Raw genomic sequence first — 20720 nt, forward strand, 5'->3', positions numbered from 1 at the left:
AACTATTATGAAGCTCTGCATCAGGTGAGGGGTAGTTAACTAACAGACAGTGGGATCCTTGGACACCTAGAAATAACACACGAAAGTATGTGTTTGTGTTCTTCACTTGAAGGAAAGAAAGGGGCCCTAGCTTATCAGATGCCCAAAGGTGCGGTGCGTCTGCTTTGCCTGGAGGTTATTACATGGAGCCGAAACACTGCGAGCTCTGTTGGCCTTTGGGATTTCAGAGGATTACCCTATGTCAGGTGGATGGGGTGAGAGCAGAGAAGGGCTGTGGGCTGTGCTGGAGCTCTCTGGAATGCCAGGCTGTATAAGGAGCATTACGTGACATCAAGTGCAGTGTGGAGGAGTCTTGGCCAAGTATAGCCTGCTGCCACAAGGTAGTGAAGGGTCCCTTCCACGACTGCCAGTGGTGCTCAAATCACCACCAAGAGCCACCCCACAGGTGTTAGAGAAGGGCTTCAAGTAGGCCTGGGGGAAACTTGGATGGGCTGTGGAATTAGGCTATGAGTCTAGATCTGGAAGAGTCTTCACTTCAGATTTCAGAAGCAGGAGAACTGCGCCCTACAGAGGTGCCTCTGATTTCCATCCCTCCTTTAAAGAGCAGTTCCTGATCCTCCCCATAATGGTGGTGATTCTTTTCACTTCCTTCCTGTGGTGTTTTGTGATGCTTACCCCTACCACACGCTCTTACTCTGGGGTGGGAACCAAGTGCCTGCCCTCAGACAGCTTATACTCTGGGGTGTGAGTATATGGAATAGTGGGTAGAGATGGGTGAAACAATTTCCTTTTTTTTTTTTTTTTAAAAAAAAAGGAAATAATCTGATAGTAAAGGCGGCTCAGAAGAAAATAATATAATAGGGGAACCAACTGGAGAGCTACCCAGGTAGGTAAGAGGGGCTCAGAGATCAACAGAAGGCTCTGATAAGTGACACAGGGAGAAAGGGCTAATCAGAAAGGGGAGCCCTGTGTAGAAATGTGGTGCAAGAAAATTCCAGGCAGAGGGAACCCCAAGTGCAAAGGAAAAGGGAATGCACTTGTGTGCTTCATGAAGAGAGAAAACACCAGGATGAGTTCAGCATAATAAAAGGGAGAGAGTGACCCCAGCAGAGAGAGCAGCAGTGCTGAGCTGTGATTCAGAAGGTATGTCTTATTCCAACAAACACTGGAAGCAATCAGAGGGCTTTAATCAAAAAGGATGACATGAATTGATTCTGTCTCAAAAAGGGTAATGATGGCTATTTATGATAAGTTCCAGCATGACTTAAAATTAAATTTAATCCCAACTATAAACCTAAAACCCTTATCTAATAATATCACTAATGCCTCCCCCAAATCTTGGTAGTTATATTACCAAAGAGTGACTAGAGACCAAGCGTCTACAGAGCTTTGTGTTTCTGTGCAAATGTTACTAAAGGATCACACGGACAATCAACAGTCCTTATGGAGTTTCTAGTGTGATAAATGGTCAAATAGAGAAGTTAAACACAGATAAAACATTTAACATGACATGGCCTAAATATACCAAATCAGCCTTATATGAACCTGAAAGACCGTGGGTTCTGGAATTACTATTAATTACTTTCAGGAACTCAAGGAAAGCCTGATATGATCAATTTTCAATCATATTTTGTGATAGAAAGCAATACAATCCCACAGGATTCAAGGTATCCATTCATTTACATTCTTGCCAGGGTTAGCAAAACAAAACAAAACAAAACACCACTATTGACCAGCTATTAAAAATCAGTTGACTTCACTCCTCTCTGAACAGGTCCTCTCCAAGTTCTGAGCACTGGCTCATCTTACCTCTGCCTAGTGACAGCATGAAGAGATAAATAGACTATTCAAAGGGAGCTCTTCACATCCCATTAGCTGAATAAATAGTGATGTATGTGTTTCTTTTCTCAAGCACTACTTTAGCTTACAGAGATGAGAGCCAGAAAGATGGGGCTCTACAAATCCTATTAGAATATTCAAAACAAACACAAAATAATTTCCCTGAAGATCATGGTTGAAAGGGGGGGGGGAGAATATTTTGTCTTTTAATTGTAACTTTGGGGGCAACAAAAAGGTCTACACTAAACCTTTGAGGTTCAGAAGTTATACAAAATCACAGAAGAAAAAAATGTAATTTACTGTTTTATGAGCAGTATTCAGAAGGAACAGGATGAAGGCCCTGTTGTACTTCAGCAGGTTATACAATTATCACAAACCAATTTGGCTAAATCAAAGTGTACTATCAAAATAACAGTTTTGTTCTAAGATTATTTTAGAATGGTTTTTACCCTTTAGAACCTCTTTCTAAGGATGCTGTGCTCAATATCCAGGGCAGACCAGTTGTTACAGAACAGAGGGAATCTCTGAGCCAGGGTTAGTGACAGTGGCCGATCACCAATATATGAAAGCAATGTAATCAGTGCTTTGAACAGCATCATGTCCATTAGAAGCCACTGTATACACAGAAAGGGAGAATGTACTCAGTAATGACATCAGCCACAGTACATCTGCTCTCTAAACTGGAGTCCAGAACATTGCAGTGGCTTCTACATAAAACGGGCATCATTACCAAATCCTAAGTTTTAGTAAATGAGAGATCATGGCAAGGAAAAGGAGCAGATGAAGCCCAAAGCATCATAAATTCATCAGGATTCTTCTGGACCAAAAGCAGTGGGTGTTTTTAATTGATTCACATGAACATGCCCTAGAATGACCAGGCAGAGCTGGCAGAGGCCTTTGCCTCTCTGGGTTTTGGCTTCATCGTCCCAGAACAAAGATGACAGCCTGATTACGGAATGTGGTCTCAGGAAGTTCCCAATCTTGTAACCAGAGAGGAATGGGAGAATGTCCCCATCGGCACCAGAAAAGCCCCAAATAAGCAAAAGGGGGTCCTGACCTGGGTCAAGTATCTATTCCTTTATCACCACTCTGGCCAAAGGGGATTAAATTACTATAACTAGTCTGGTGATGAGAGAGGAAGGGGTGCTGGGTAGGCCAAAAACAATAGCATTCAAGGACCAGAAGAACTGGGTACCAAATACACCTTTATGAATTATGGTTAACCAAGTAGACAACATATGAGAATGCTTTATAGGATCAGTACATATGACTTGGAGAATAATTTTTTGCCTCATAACTAGCATGCTATTTTTAAATTACCAAGATGAAATCCTGAGTCACCGGTAGCTGAGTAGGCTGTCCAAAGTTGTTTCTCCAGTTATAGTAGTAGATATGCTTAACTTCTGATTCCGCTCCTTATTGCTTTCTTACCAGTGTCTTAGACTGCAATCTCCAGAACAGACCCTGAAATAAGAACTTAAGTGTCGATAGATTATTTGAGAGATGCTCTTGGAAAGCCCCATAAGGAGAGCAGAGGAAACAGGAAAGAGAAGGGAAGAAAGCTACTACAAGGTATATACATAAGCAGTTTACTACTTCAAAAAACTAGAGCTCAATCTGCTGGGACACTCTAGGACATAGCATGGAACAGGCCTCAGAACTGCCCATCAAGGGGCAAGGAGGCTGGAAGACATATCCTTCCACTCTTGCTTGTCATTGGCAGAGGGCCACTCTTGGGGAGGCATCAGATCCCCAGAACTTCATGCCTGCTCCCTAGAGTGGCAACAGAAAGAAGCTCTGAACTGGGGAGGACAAGAAACGTGCCATAGGACGGGCTCAACATGAACATGAAGGGTGAGTCACAGGGGATATGACCAAGGCACACAGCTTTGGCTCCCACCAGTAATACACATGTACGAAAACACGCCATCGTTGATTCAACATCTACTTATCAAGCCCTTATTATGTGCGGACACTCTTGTAGGTACTGGGAATACACTGAGGGGCAAAACAGAGATTATAGTCTTAATTAATACCCAGCACAACTGGGCTGGGCAGAGGCAGATTCTGTGGGCTACTTATCACAATCTTGTTCACAGCACTGACTTTAAGAGGAGTAGCAGGGCCGTCATTATTGGACTTTCCCGTCACCAGTCCAGGCATGCTGTGGCCTGTGATCTAGTTATGACCTTGAATCAAGAACTGGAGCAAGAGGGCTTCCCTGGTGCTCAGGGCTAAAGAGTCCACCTGTCAGTGCAGGAGACACAGGTCAAATCCCTGCTCCAGGAAGATCGCACATGCCGTGGGGGGAGCTAAGCTTATGCACCACAGCTACTGATCCTCTGCTCTCCAGACCAGAAGCCAGAACTAGGGAAAAGCCCATGCAGAAATGAAGACCCAGCACTGCCATGAATAAAGAAATAAAATAAAAATGAACTAGAGCCAGCAGATAGGTGCTGGAAGTAGAGTTTTCCATTAAAGGACAGTGAAGTGTATTTTGCTTTCGAACTCTTTGGGGACATCTTTCCTGTAATGGCTTATGCCCAGAAGCACCGCAGAGCTTCCTGCTATAGTTATGACAGCTGAGCAGGGTGTATAGCCTCTAGACATGGAAGGGACTCATGTTAGTTTGACCACCTGGGGATTATACTCACATTGGCAACTTCACATATGCCCTGCAGAAACTAAGTGATCTCTATTTTAAACAAACAAACACTCTGCCTTCCAAATGATACAGAATTCTATTTTATCTACATCGGCTAGGTAGAACCAAGTATTTACCAGAACTCTAGATGTGGGTAGTTGTTTATAAAACCTTAAAATATCGTCAAGTATTGTTTTAAATAAACCATTACACTTACAAAGAAAGCAATAAATTGTGCGATTCAGGTGAAAGACATGATATACCTTCTGAAAAAAAAAGTATAAACAAATAAACATTTTTCTATTGTACCCTCCTATGCACATACGTTAGAATATGGTAAAAGTCAATTTTTACCTATTCTGGTGGTCTTTTTCATTTGGCTTTTCCCATCTCATGGAAATAAGGTCAACTTAACAAGTATTGCTTAGCTCTGAGTATTCTAGTTTTATTTGATTAAAGATTGTTAAGATAAATTATGAATAATGGACTTCCCAGATGGTACAGTGGTAAAGAATCCACGTGCCAAAGCAGGAGATACAAGAGATGCAAGTTTGGTCCCTGGATAGGGAAGATCCCCTGGAGAAGAGCATGGCAGCTCACTCCAGTACTCTTGCCTGGAAAATTCCATGGACAGAGGAGTCTGGCAGACTACAGTCCATGGGGTCACAAAGAATTGGACACGACTGAGTGCATACACACACAAGACAAATAGAAAACAATGTATCAATGGGATCTGGTAGGAGTCTAGTGTGCCCTACAGCAGGATGAGTAAATAAATGTGGCATGCGGCTTGGACAGACAGCATTCATGGATTACAACTCATTCTCCCAACACAGTCCTCCAGACAACCTTGACTGATCTACCAGAAGTGGACCTCAAGATGAAACCTATGTGACATTCATGAGATATTTAAAAAGCCTGATCCCCTTGATATCACATCACCACGGGGCGGGGCTGGGAGGAAAAGAGTGAAAGGGAAGGAGAGGGAGGGAGGAAGAGGAGAGAGAGGGAGATGGAAGGAGGGAACGAGGTGGGAAGAGGGAGGCAGAGGAAAAGGAGATACACTTTCAAAACAAACGCCTCTTCCTTTGTTCCCTGCAAAGACTACCAATCAGGGGTTCAGAGTAGAGGAGATGAAAACATGCTCCACCAAAACATGCCTCTTGCCAGATTAATTATTTTCACTGAAACCAGTTAAAAAATAACACATGCAGGAAGGTCTCTCCGATCACCTCCTTTTACAGAGCATACATTTTCTGTGAGAAAGCTATCCACCCTGTACCAGGAAGGGGAAAACATTCTTATCACCAGGAGCTGATGCTGAATTCAATCTATTCAAACAAGCCCACTAAAATCATGTTTCTCTTCCATTGGTCCCCTCCATAGATTCCCTGGTCATCTTCCCACAATTTATTTCCCCTAGAACAAACCCCATTTTCCTTTGTCATGTCAGGTCTCCACACTTGTGTTTTTATTAAAATGCTCTATAAGCTCTCAAGCCTATCTGCTTCTTGAGTCATATATCTATATATATATACACACATATATGCCTCTGTACATCTAAAAATATTACCATCAAGTAAAATTTAATGTTTTCCTCCCGCTTATCTATCTTTTTTCAGCTAAATTTTCAGGCCTAGACACAGAACTTAGGAAGGTAGAAGAAAAGTCTTTCTCCCCCTACCACACTTGATGACTATCCATCACAAAACTGTATCAAGCTAAGCTTCTTTAAAAAAGTCAGACACACTCTGTCTTTACAGAATTAAAGAAAAATGGAAAATGCCCACACTCTTAAGATAACTAAGCAATTGTCAGCATGAAGAAATTGTCCAAATAAAACTCAGTAACATTCTACTTTTAGAAGGATGGACAAGACTAAATACACAAAAAAATGTTTAATAGTCCCAAGACCATATTCTCCCAAACTGTTCTCATATTTTCTTGTACTCTCCAAAGAACCACTCTTCTGCTTTATCGCCCCACTGGCTGTGACGGGGTCTCCCTCAGAGCCCAAGGGACTCTGGGTAGGAGAAAGTAGTATAATACATATTTTTTTTCCCGAAAATCTGTAAAAGTTTTCCTCACACCAGCTACTTTTCGTGGTGACCTAGATCATCATTCACCTGGTATAAATGAGCTTGGCTGTGAACAAGGTTAAGAATTAGACCTGAGGATGATCTATTAGTTCATCTTGCTTGTCTCACGGGGCAAAGCAGAACTGTTTCTCTGGAGAGTTTTCTTGAATGCTTTTTCCAAGTCTAACTTGAAATCTCATTCAAAATCTTGTGACCTTCCTCTTTCTTCCATTCCACTACTAATAAGTTGTTTTAACACTTGAACAGCAATGATAGCCAATCAGAATCTACGGCTGATTCATGGTGAGGTTTGACAGAAAACAACCAGATCCTGTAAAGCAACTGTCCTTCAGTTAAAAAAAAACAAAACAAAACAAAAAACACAAACTGTATTTACACACAACGTCTCCTGGTTCTGGACTGCAAGCTCACTTTTTTAGGCGATTTGTTTTCATAAACTCTAGCTAGGGTGACTCTTTCCTCACTGCCTTTAATTAATAAAGAAAGCTTAATATGCACTTCCCCCCACCATCAGTCTGGCACGAAAAATGCTGAATTGCTTTTGTAGTAATTTGAAAGGAGAGTTTGGGGCTATTAGAAGAAATTCACATCAGGCATTTCTTTCCATGGCCTACTTATATTTTTCAAAGTGAAAGAATGTTTCAGGGAAAATGAAAAATCTTGGGGTACTAGGAAATTCTGCCCCATCTAAAGCTCTGTTTTTCGATTTTCTACACAAAGACGCCTTATGGTGCATTTTAATAATGCAACTTGAAATATATTTTGAAAGAAGGAACAAGTCATAATCTGACCCAAGACAGAACAATGCCTCTTGTAGGTTCTTGAATATCTGACTATAGGAGCCCTGCTCTTTTGTCTCACGGTAATTATATACATTTGGGGGGTTTAGAGGGAACCCGTTTGAGCTTTTTAAGTAAAATGGTGTGAGGCTCTATTTCTGGAAATCTGGAGGAAAATGAGAATATAAAATTAACAGGTAGCCTTCAAACCTGAACCAGAGACCCTGCAGGTCACCTTCAGTGCTGAATAGTCCAAAGTTACCTTCATCAAAAATGTAGAAACAGCTTGAGAACATATCTGACTTTACCTTTTAAAGGTAGAATTAAAACTTTAAGAAGCTTCATGAATTTCTCTCCAATCAGAAAAGAAAATCCTCTGAATGAGATCTCTGCCTCCTTGCTCTCGGGGGCACTATCTGACATTAGAAGACAGAGAGGAGACGTGCACAGGCGCTCAGCACCACATGGCCCGGTTGCTTCAGTCAAAGTGCTTTCTAATTCTGTTTCCTGTGGATTTTCATCCGTTACTAGTTCATTTAAATCAGCTATTGAATGAATACATGTGGAATCTTAAAATACATTTAGAGATAGTATATTGTTTCATATTAAGCAAGCAGTCAGTGTCTCCGATTATTTGCAAGCACATGAGGGGCATCGGTTCTCACTTACCAGACCTCAATCCACTTTAAAAACTGCTTACCCCTCAACTTTCCTCCCTAATTAGAGTATTTTATCTTTGTGAACCTTCACCGTGACTGCATCATGATAACTCTTGGCTAATATTCTGTGAAGAAATCGTTGCTAATAATCCATGCCAGCCTGAAGCAGATAGAGCAAAGTGAGCAAAGAACGAGGTTGGTATGAACTGGCCCTACAGCCACTTGGGGAGAAACACTGGAAGGGTTTTTATTGACCAACATGCTTTAACAAATGACACTTAAGTGATCTGTTGGCATGCTAGAACAGAGGTAAGATTACTGACCTACTGAGTCATTATAAAAATAGTTATGATAGGGTTTTTGCCATAAATCAAGATTCCAGGAAATAATTTTTCATGAAAAATTTCAAACATATATAGTAGAGTTGAGAGAAGGAGTCTGGAGCAGAATAGGGCTATTGATTACATTTTCCAGATGTCTTTCCTAAAAATCATCCTTATAAGAATCAGGATGAGCTGTTTTAGGTAAATGTGGGGGTTGAGAGATTGTGGCAGACTATCAGCTTCATGAGGTTAGGGGTCACATGTGTCCTGTTTACAACATGTGTATACAAAATGCTAGGCTGTGTTTTGACCCTGGATGTTCCTTAGGAGGTACTTGGTAAACACTCAGCAAACGAATGAATGAGCTTTCCTAGTACTACCTGATTTTGCAAACAGAAAATCACAGCCTTTCTGAATTTAAACTTACAGGGTAAAACTCAATACTGTACAGGCTGTTAATGGTATTTTGGTATTTAGAAAGAGGATTAAGACCTTCTTCAGGTAAAACGATGCATCGCCCAGTATTTGCTGTTTGAACTGATTTGGCCTACAGTGTAAATGATCGTGATAGAATTCTAGGCTCTATGGGGTTCTACTAAAATTCTTTAGCTAATGGGATCTTGAATTTAACTCATATTTATCACTTCCTTATAAATTCACTTGCCTTACCCTGGCTCTATTATAATCTCTAGAAAATACTGGACTTCCAAGGAAGTGAGTGAATATTCACCAAGTGAATAACAATCCTCCTGTCAGTGCAGGAGGACATGGGTTCCACCCCTGGTGTGGGAAGATTCCATAGGCCAGGGAGCAACTAAGCCTACGCTACTGAAGCCTGTGCGCCTAGAGCTCTTGCTCTGCAACAAGAGATGCCATGACAATGAGAAGCCCTCACACCACAAGGAAGAGTAGCCCCTGCTCATCGCAATTAGAGAAAGCTTGCACAAAAGAATGAAGACCCACCAAAGCCAAAAATTAAATAAATAAATAAATTTATTTAGAAAAAGAGAAGAAGATAGATACTTTACTATCTATCTGAAATTGAGATGACACACCTTGGCTCTCGAATATCTTTATGAACAGACTCCAAGCCAGCTAATGAGACACCCATCTCCCTGCTGCTCCTTACATAGACATACATCAGCCAGGAGGCTTAACTCACTACTGCCATCTCCGCATCGAGGTGAATGCCTGTTCCTGTGATTACAAGCGATGCGCAGAGAGTGGAACACACAGAGAAAAAAGAGGCAAACACTGGGAAACGCTGGGGGCACTGGGCTCCTGGATCGAGCCATACCTGAAGCTAGTGACTCGACCTGGACTCTCTAATTGTGGCTCTATAAATCCTCCACTTAGATTAGCCAGTTTGGATATTCTGCCACTTGAAGCTCAGAGTCCTAACACATGTAAGAAGAAGGAGATGAGGGAAAGGGGGAAAATGATAAGGAAGAAAAAGAGGCAGGGGAAGGGAAAAGAGAGATTTGTCCAAGGTGATAGGACTTGCCAGTATGGAATAAAAATCCAGAACATTAAGACCAGAGTTTACTCTCTCTTCCCTGCTATGCCCCTATACAAATAGTTCTATTGTTCATTCCTACACATAGTTACTTTGAAGCTAAACAAATGAGAACTGGCCTGCCGATAAGACCCCACAAATACAAGGCATACATCAGCCTCAAGTGACCTGTATTCTGTTTTCCTGGTGTTGTACATTTAAGAATTGCTTTCATAATTAAGCTTCCCAAGGGGGATATGGATGCCAGTTTTAATTTAAAGAAATACTAATGCTAAAATCAATTTGTAGGATATTTCAGTTGGATCGATGGATGTCTTTGCCACTAAAACCAAATTATTTCCCTACTAACACTTCTTTGTAAGTATGTACCAAGACCAATCAAACTTTTTAGGAAGCTGCTACAAAGGCAGTATTTCCATTGTCTAGATCAAATAGCCAGTGATCAAAGCATAAGGTGAAATCTAGTATTTCTCCTTGAATGCAGAGCACTTGCATTTTATTAAACCACTTATTAGAGATTTTTATGGGCTTCCTGGGTGGCTTAGTGCTAAAGAATCTGGCTGCCAATGCAAGAGACACAAGAGACAAGGGTTTGATCCCTGGGTGAGAAAGATCCCCTGGAGGAGGAAATGGCAACCCACTCCAGTATTCTTACCTGGGAAGCCCCATGGACAGAGGAGCCTGGTGGGCTACAGTCCATGAGGTCGCAAAGAGTTGGACACAACTGAGAGACTGAGCGTGCGCGTGCGCACACACACACACACACACAAGGTCGTGTGCCTCCCTATATTCCCCATCTTCCAAATGGTTTCATGATGCTCTGTGTGTAGCACAGCAGAAGAAAGGCACCAGAAATGGATGTTATCTGTACAACTGATATTGACAGCAGCTTAGTCACAGAACAGAGAGAACGTGTGAGAATCACCACCACAGCTTTGCAACTGTGTCAGCAATAAGCACCCAGGCCCCTGAATGGGATTGGGAGTGTTTCTGGAGGCAACGTTGTTAAGTCTGCCTCACAATTACTAACTCTACTGATGCTGATGTGTTTCTTTAAAGACTGGATTTAATGATTCTACTTTTAAGATGTCCAAGTTATTAATGAAATGACATGCTAAAACCTGAAAACAAGCAACCACAGTTAATCCTTCTAGTGGTTACTGTCTCTAATACTTCCCACAGGCCATTCATTATCCTCTCTTTTTCTCGTAGAACAGCTTCACTGACACAGAAAATTCTCTTACATCCAGGGAATTTCCCTAACCATCTGAATTCACAGCCTACTTTTGACCTTGAACTTAATGTGTGGTCCTTACGACATGCCTCTTCGCATTTTGGGCCATTTTTGTGTGTTTCACATCCTTCCCACACAACTGCAAACACCTGGAGGACAGGTACTGAGTCTTACAGAACTTCTAAATCTGAAGCTTAGAACAGCAGCCTATGAAGGATGTCATTGTTCATCACATACTCTTTAGGTTAATAGTTGATCTTTTTTTTTTAAGATAAAACTGGTTATACATGGGCTATATTTTTAAAAAGTGTTATGCATATTTTAAACAATATCCAAGTGCGAGCATGTAATGCGTTTTTAACTGAAGAGAGGTGCCTACTCATCCTGTGAAGAGGAGGATTTAGGACATCTCAAATACCAGTTTACAAAGCCCTCTCTGCCTTCTCAGCTTAGAAAATGTTACCTGAGAGAGACTTCTCTGTAAAGCAACCTTCCAGATTCCATTCTCCTCTGACCCAGACAATGAAATGTTGTGGTGTAAAAGCTATCGCTGGGAGGTGTGCTTATCAGCCACATTCCAAGGAGGCTGTGTGAGTGAATTCAGTCGGAATCGGCCAACATTTTCTCAGTAAATGAGATGTCATGGGTCCGTATTTCCATTCAGCTGTGCCTCTGATTGGATTCTAGCCCCTGAGCAAGTCACTTTTTCTCCCTCCGAGCCTCAGTCACCTCACCTTTTAAATAAAGATAAAATGCACACTTCACACAATGTTGGAAATATAAAAATGTTTTATAATATAAAACTATTATAATAGTGCCTGCAAACCCAGGCACTACCATTATCACCTTTTTACAGATGAGGTTAACTGAAGATCAGAGCTGTTGAACAACTAGCCCAAGGTCACACAGCTATTAAGGACGAAAACCAGAATCTGAACATTGGCATTCTGGTTACAAAGCCTTACCCTCTTCACTATTCTGCTGCATGCAAAAAAATTAAAGCATGTGATGTGAAGCACTTTTATAAGTTGCAATTTATTTTAAAAAGTAAAGTATTACTATTAATACAAATGATGCTCACTGTTTTTTAAAACGTGACGTAACCAACAATTCTCTTAATGAAGGTACACACACTTTTGTCAGTAACACTGACAAGCCACTGTCAAGGGAAACAATTAGAACTGAGTTAGCACATCATTGCAAAAGAAGTTCCACTGACATCATTTCAGCCAAAGAACTTACTCTTCACTGCAATTTAAAAAGGGAAAAAGAAATCCATGCTTCATCTGACTAGAGGAACACATTCTTGTAGCTCTGACAATGACAAGCCTCTGAAAAAACAGGTTAAGGGAGGTACTTCCACTGCAAAGCATGAGTCCAGCATGAATCCCACAGAGGGATTCACACCACCATGCCAATTTCCACCAGCAAGTCAAATGCCAGCCCCAAGCATCCTACCATAAAGCCTTGGGGTAGGAAAAACTGGAGCCCAAAAGAAACACGAAGGGCCAGCCACCGATGAGGCACGGCATGGCTGGTCCAGGCTCCATGGGTCAACGATGAAGTTCAAAATAGAGCCGGCTGTTTTCCAATCCTCCCTTCAACTTGTTTACTCGCTAAGCTGCTTTGACACCACACCTGTTTCTGGACTAGCCTGGAAGCCCCCACAGCACAGCAGATGGCAGAGTGTTTGCATAACAAATGTTCTCAAGGGTCAGCCTGTGGAAGTGGCTGCAGGGACTGCTGAGGGTAGGACAGGACGGGCGGCAGGGGCCCTCTCGGGGGGCCACAGCACAGCCATCAATCCCAGACTTTGCTGGGGAGGCATCCCACCATGTAAGGGTTGCCTGAGTCTGAGCTCTGAGTGTACCAGGCTCTGCTCTTCCTTCTGACAGTGCTGTCCAGGATAACAAAAACTCATGGCTTTAAGATCAAGCTACAAAGGAGATCTTTGTTGATATTTAGTTGCTAAGTCATAATAGACTCTTTTGTGACTCCATAGAATGCAGCCCAGCAGGCTTCTCTGTCCATGGGATTTTCTAGGCAAGAATACTGGAGTGGGGTGCCACTTCTTTCTGCAGGGGATCTTCCTGACCCAGGGATCAAACATGCATCTCCCATATTGGCAGGCAGATTCTTTACCACTGAGCCACCTGGGAAGCCCACGAAGGGAATCTAGTAAGGATAAGAACACACACACACACACACACACACACACACGAAAGAACTGCTACTGCTGCTAAGTCACTTCAGTCGTGTCCGACTCTGTGCGATCCCATAGACATATGAAAGAACAAACCGTATCAATTCTAAAACCTAACTTCAAACATAATTCCAGCTAAACTTACAGCTTTGCACTCTAGAATTTAACTTGAGATTTAACTCAAGTCTAAACTTTCCAACTCTCAAATTTCATTTCCTAACTCTCAAGTTTCTTAATTGCAATGTCAAGTCACGCTTAGTCTTTTGAAGAGGGAAATCAAATTGAATAGCTGACTGGAATGAGTTCCTATGATTTGTAAGATTGGTTTAAGGTCATACTTAGGCTTCAAAGGTTAAGAAAATCCCCACTTCATGTTGTAGAGTTTGATGCCACAATGCTGTCCTATCTTGCCAGGGCTATGGAAGAAATGGTTGCTCAATCATTCAATTGTCCATTAAAAAAAAAAAAGAACCCATGATGCAAGAAATATAGCATAAAGCTCCTCAGTGGAGCAAACAGCCATCTTAGGGGCCATGCTTCACAGACAACCTGCATGTCTGCAGACCATCCACCCCACCATCTTCCCCCAGTGACATCTGATAGACTACAGTTTTCAACATGAAGAACTAGCTCTGCACGTTCAGCTCCTTTTGACTAGTGAGTCAAACTCAGGTTACTTGGAAACCAATGTGCTCAACATCAATAAGAATCTGGGGCCCATTCACAGGGTGAGTTGAGGGGACTGGAAATAAACTGAGATTCACCTTTACTCCTCTCCCAGGGTTTCCGTTGACTGTCTGATCAGCCTTCCTTCACCCAGGGCCGATGGCAAAACTGCTGAGGTGATGATGACAAAGCAAGCGAGAAGATGCTCTGATGGCAGGGACCACCTCTCTTTGTTCTCTGCTGTCCTAACAGAAGCTAGAAGAGAAGCTGGCCTGTGGCTGGGTCGCAATAAATAACTGATACATACAAATAGAGTGCACCAAGAAAGCCATCTGTGGCCTCCTGAATTACTCACAAAATCCTATGCAGGAGGGAACTGTATTCTTATTTCAGTTTCAGGGGCAAGAAAACAAAGCCAGAGAGAGTATCAAGACACTTGCCTAAAGCCACATAACTAAGAGTGAGCAGAGCTAGTCTCAATCTTCAGAGCAAACAATTCTTATAAGTGAGGGAAATAGTTTATAATTTCAAATCTCTCAGATAGGGAAGACAGGGCTCTTTGTAACCTGCCTCAAGATTCACCCCATCAGTTTAGGTTAATGGTCCTAACTATGCTAAATACTGAAGTGGAAGACAACAATTCAGGTAAATTCAGTTGAAGAATTGGGGGATAGGTGTCGAGGTCAAGGAGAGCTCCCCAAATTAAATGCAAACATTGTGTGTGTACCTGAATTGTTCTACAGAAAATGCCCAGAGCTTTCAGACTGAAAAGATTCTACGACCCTGCTAATGTTTAATGAATTAGCGGCTTATCATTAAATTATGCTTCCAATTGTCACCCCAAGCTTGCTCCTTGGAAGAAAAGCTATGACAAGCCTAGACAGCATATTAAAAAGCAGAGACATTACTTTGCCGACAAATGTTCATTAGTCAAAGCTATGGTTTTTCCAGCAGTCATGTACGGATGTGAGAGTTGGAACATAAAGATAGCTGAGTACTGAAGAACTGATGCTTTGGAACTGTGATGTTAGAAAAGACTCTTGAGAGTTCCACGGACTGCAAGGAAATCAACCAGTCCTTTTTCCTAAAGGAAATAAGTCCTGAATATTCATTGACAGGACTGATGCTGAAGCTGAAACTCCAATACTTTGGCCACCTGATGCAAAGAACTGACTCATTGGAAAAGACCTTCATGCTGGAAAAGATTGAATATAGGAGGAGAAGGGGATGACAGAGGATGAGATGGTTGGATGGCATCACCTACTCAATGGACAAGAGTTTGAGTGAGCTCTGGGAGTTGGTGATGGACAGGGAGGCCTAGCATGCTGCAGTCCATGGGGTCGCAAACAGCTGGACACGACTGAGTGACGGAACTGAACTGAAAGAGTCCAGTGGGCTCCAAATGCCTTTTGAATGCTATGAGGGAAATAACTAGCATAAACACTTGGTGAGTGTTAGGTATGAGAACAGTCAGTGTCTGCAAATACCCCAGGTGTGGAAAAAATCCTCAAAGATTGCTTAAGTAAGAATATTAGTTCACAATTCACTCTGCATTCATTCACAGTGAGGCCAAAGAGCAAATCTATCAATAACCAATTGATCTTGAGGATGGGTTACACCATGGGACTCCATATCAAGGAACAGACATGATGGTCTTCAAATATATGGAAAGGGGACAAGAAATTCCACCTTATAGCAGTGCCTGCCAAGAGGATCTTTCTAACCATTTCATTTTCAATGATCTTCATCTGCAATAAGAATATCCAGACTTAGGTAAGGCTTGGGAAAATCAGCCTCAAGCTTAAGATATATACAAGATATTCCAAGAACTGCAATATACCACTTGCTCCTATGTCATCTGCAGAATCCCTTGTGATTCTAGGCAACACGTTTAACACAAAAGAGTCAGCAAACAGACAACATCTAGATGTGGGGAACCAGTTTGGCAAATTTTGGCAGGCTGCCTATACAGTTAAAGGCACCAATGAGTCCTTAAAGGAAGAAGTACACATTTCTTTCAAATCCTGGGTTTCAAGAAAGGAGAGAAAGTACAGAATTAATCCAGAATGCCCAGACTCCAGAGAGAAAGATGAAAGAGTACACATTCTGCTCTTGCCATGCTGATTCACAGAAAGATAAATGAAGAGGAGGCCAAGGAGGAAGAGCAAGAGGGAGAAGAAAGGAAGAAGAGGAAATTTAAAAAAAGAAGAGGAAGCAGCAGCAGCAGCAGCAGCTGTGGCAGCTAAAGCAAACTTTTCTAACTGGAGTTCTCCAAACTGGAATAAGATGGCTGTTAAAAAAGTAAGCTAGCCATCATTCTAGGCATTTTACATGGACTTATATGTGAACTAAACCTAAGGCGATAAAATAGAGAAGATAGGTAAGTACAAGATGACTGTACTAAAACACGAAGAAACAAACGCATGTAGTCAGTGCGTGATCCTTTAAAGCTGGTATGATGATGATGCCGTTTGCAGAGAACAACGACGTTCACAAATCAACTCATCCCAAATTACATGCTTACCAGGTCTATTAACGTAATGACCTTGGGAGTTGACTCAGAGTCTTCCTTAACCTAACAAGCATGCTAAATATCATCAATTAGGTTGGCAATTAAAATTATAATTTATCCGACACATTTCCCTCACCCAATTCCTGCCTCTTTCTATGGCTCAAGAAGCTGTTGGGTGATCAATAGCAGCTCTTAGGCTACAACACTCGCTTGTGCTCTCTCTCTCCCTTTCCTCTCTCTCTTTTAAGCATTTCTATTATGGATAATTTATTAAACCTTAAATTTCTTTCCAATTTGTAAGTTTCAGCAAAATTTAGTCAGGTTTCAACACAGAGTGTCATGGGATAATTAGGACAGTTAGCAGTGATTTATCATTTCTCAGCTGGGTTTTCAAGCTTCCGCAGACTGTCTGCAAAAGTCCGTCAGCCCGTTCTACACAGATCACTATGAAATCTCACTTACCTTTGTGCAAATCACTTTTCCATTTAACTGAAGTGAGTTGAAAAAGAGTCAACCCATTCCTGAAAATCCAGCCACCAGTGTGCGCGTGTGTGTGCGTGTGTGTGTGTCACTGGAGTGCGTCTGAGGCCGGAGCTTTCAGTGAACTCCTGTAATCGCCAATGGGTGTTACAATGCCAGGGCAGCTTTTTCCACCTGCTATGTGCTAGAACTGTAAACCAGGCAGCCCAACTTCAGGTTAGATCTTCGGAAAATATGTGTGGGACCCTACAGAGAGGCCGACAGCACCTTTTACAGAGCAAATATCGCCTCACGTGTAGTCCGCCAAAGATGGGAAGCCTAGAGACAGCAGAGACAACAGTTCCAAGCCGCTTCCGTGGAGAAGAAGGATTTTATTAAGCCGGAGCTGAAAAGGGAGGACCTTGTGTTCTTTTGAGAGACTCATTTACTAGATGGTGAAAAATGAATGCTCTGGGTAATTTCATTTCAAATTGATTTATTTCTAAACGGGAGAAAATTGACACTTGGTGAAGAAAGTAAAAAGCAAGTCTCTAGGAAGAACCAGCTAGTCTCAGGTATAACCTAATTATTTGAACAAAGTAAATAAGAACAGAAGGCAGGGTGCAAGGTCACCCAGGAAAGTCATTCCTTGCGATGAAAACCTTTTTTTTCCCCTCCCGACAGACTCCCAGAAAAGTGTAAACTGACCCCTATCTCCAGTTTATTTCTGACACCTAAAACCTAATCAAAGTTCACTTTAAAGAAAATCTAATAGTTATTCTCAATTAGATTGCACAGCAAATTAAATCATAAATTTCTCTCTCCTAGCCCTGGTTTGTCACATTCCTAAAATACAACTTTCTACCCGCTGGCACTTTATTTAAATCTCTGAGGCCAGGCTCAGAAGCAAGTTATGGATTTGATAATTTGCTAATGTGGCCACAGTCATTGTTCTGAGCCATATTTATGATTTTATTGGATCTTAGAACAATCAATAATAATCCATCGATGTCCCTGACTCTGGGGTTTTCTCACAGTCCACAAATGGGGCAGTGGATTCATTTTTAATGTACTCACTTAGCACTCCTTCCCTGAGAGAGTCCTGCATATATTAATAAAGGCCAAGGAATGAATGGCATCGGTGCACATACCTTACCCTGAAGAATTAGCTGCAGGAGAAGATTTAACACAGAAAGAAGGGGAAGAATAGACTAACAGGGCCCATTTTGTACAGCACCAGTCATTAAAGTTAATGGAATTACCCTGTGGTCATGCACTAAAGGGAGCCTTTGGGAAGTTAAGCTCTTCTAGGCCATTGATTCGCAGACTTTCACTCCACAATCCCCACTGGCATCTGATGAGTATTGCAGATATGCAGAAACACTTTAGAAATTGTTGACTCAAACTGCCAGTTAAGCATACTAAGGAGTAACAATAACTGAATATTTTAGAGGAGATGATCAAATGGAGGATGGTTTTCATGGACAGTAGCAGAAAGTTCAAGTCTTCCTGGATGAAACAAGATGGGGACTTTATTAAATCATGTAACCAAAAAGTCTAGATGTCGTACAGGATTCAGGGCTGGTTAATTCAGAACCCTCACTCATGGGACCAAGGATCCAGCTTCTTTCCATCTGTGCCATTCGGGCCTCAGCATCTGGTTCATTCTAAAGCAGGCTGGAATCCTGGGAATACTAAGATGGTGGCCAGCAGCGTCAGGCTCAGTGCCTTCTTATTTACAAGTATCCCTTTCCACAAATCCTCCAGGAGCCGGAAACAGCCATTTCTGAAGCCGAGGGAATTCTACTCTCTAAGTGACTTAGGTCAGGCTAATCAAAGTCATCGCTGTGGCAAAGAGGTGGCTAAAGCCAGGGATGGGTAGCCCCTGGGCCAAAACTTGCTCACTGTGCTTTTGCAAATACAGTTTGATTGGAATATAGGCACACCCATTTTTACAAATCCATTTACATACTTTGAAGAGCTGCCTTTGTGCTATAAAGGTAATCGTGTAATTGTGACAGAGATCATCAAGCCCTCAGAGCCTAAAATGTTGACCATTTGGGCTTTTATGAAAAAACTTGCCATCCTCTGGATTAACTACATGAGGTGAGCACCTGGAGCTAGAGATGGATTTGCATACATCCTGTCTCCTTGGCTGCTAAATAGCAGAGTATGGAGAGTATTCTGGGGAGACAAGCAGTGCCCAAAAGAGATATGACACCAAACTATTCAACTTCCTAGAAACTTGAAAGCCAGATCACTTTAAAGGATCCACCATACTGAGCACATGTGAAATACCCTCTGTCCATAGAATACAATCCAAAGAATAGGTACATTAGAAATAGAAGTACGACTCCTTACAGTGGTGTTGTATGTACTTATGCTGGTAGAACAATCCTTCTGCTCATCTCTTCAAACGTATCTTCCATCATCACCTCTCTCTCCACCCTGAAGCCCTGCCCACCCAGGCTCCAGCAACCTCCTTGACTTTGCCAAGCTCATCTCTGCTGCTGTTTCCTTGGCTCAGAAGTTTTTTCCTCCCCAGATCTTTCCTTGGCTGGACTCTGCTCCTTCCTCAGGTCTCAATTTATGGGTCACTTTTGCAGTGGGCCTGCTCTGACTACCCTACCTGAAGCAGCCCATCCCCCCATTCCCCTCTCCCCTCCCTCTCCCTATGTTCTCCTCTTTTGCAGCACCATTTACAGCCTTTCTAAAACTCCTCAAAATCTGCAATTATTTCACTTGTTCATTTTCATGTAGAGAAAGACAATAAGCTGAGTGTTATTCCTTGGCAGTCTTTCCTCTCATTGTATCCCAGTTCCCTGAAGTATTGAAACATAGTAGGTACCAAATCAACACAGGTAGAAGGAATTAATATGAACTATACAACTTCCGGGCTTCCCTGGTGGCTCAGTGGTAAAAAATCCTCCTGCAATGCAGGAGATATGGGTTCAATCCCTGGGCTAGGAAGTTCCCCTGGAAAGGAAATGGCAACCCACTCCAGTATTCTTGCCTGGAGAATCCCATGGAGAGAGGAGCCTGGGGGATTACAGTCCATGGGGTTACAAAGAGTCAGATGGGACTTAGTGGGTAAACAACAACAATATCCAACTTCTACAACCTTCTTAGTCTTCCTCTCTTATAGCCCTCACTTTACCTGTCCTTAAAGACAGACAAGGACTATGTCTCATTCTTCTTGTTCTCCCAGGACCTGTATCAATATGTGGAACACAGTAGGCAATGAACAAATAAAGAATGAAGCCTAGATATTGGGTTGGCCAGAAAGTTCATTCAGGTTTATCTGTAAGATGTTATGGACAAACCCCAAACGAACATTTTGGGCAACCCAATATAAAAGCATGAGCAGGCAGGATGTTCATTTCCTGGGAGGCTGTAACAGGATACTGTTGGCAGTGAGGGAATCCTCACCCTCAATCACAAAGCAGAGCAGTTCCACCCTGGAAGCAGCTACTGTAGAGCACACTGGGTTCCCAGGTGTAGAGAAAGACATTGGACTGATTTAAAGTCTACAGAAGGGGGTCATTCACGGGAAAGTAGAGATACTACGTGACTTGCAAGGCCACATGCCTGTCTGGGGTTCTCTGAGTCATCCTCTGCTCTGAAGTTCTTCCTCAAGAATGAGTTTCATCCCTGGTCATGTGACAGAAGAGCTGAGCTTAGAATCACATTTATTCCTTCTAAGATTAAACAGTGTCCTCAAAATTACCCTGCTGGAACTTGGTTACATCTGGGAGTTCATACCATTTATAACCAACAGAAGAATGGA

General features: G+C 42.2%; 1 protein-coding gene across 1 annotated transcript in view; it reads right to left on the bottom strand.

The window, feature by feature from the left end:
• Window positions 1–20720, bottom strand: part of FHIT (fragile histidine triad diadenosine triphosphatase) — a 1533474-nt gene that overhangs the window by 267649 nt on the left and 1245105 nt on the right. The window lies entirely within an intron of this gene.

The sequence above is a fragment of the Oryx dammah genome, unplaced genomic scaffold (genome assembly GCF_014754425.2).
Source record: "Oryx dammah isolate SB20612 unplaced genomic scaffold, SCBI_Odam_1.1 HiC_scaffold_9, whole genome shotgun sequence".
In the NCBI taxonomy this organism is placed as follows: domain Eukaryota; kingdom Metazoa; phylum Chordata; class Mammalia; order Artiodactyla; family Bovidae; genus Oryx; species Oryx dammah.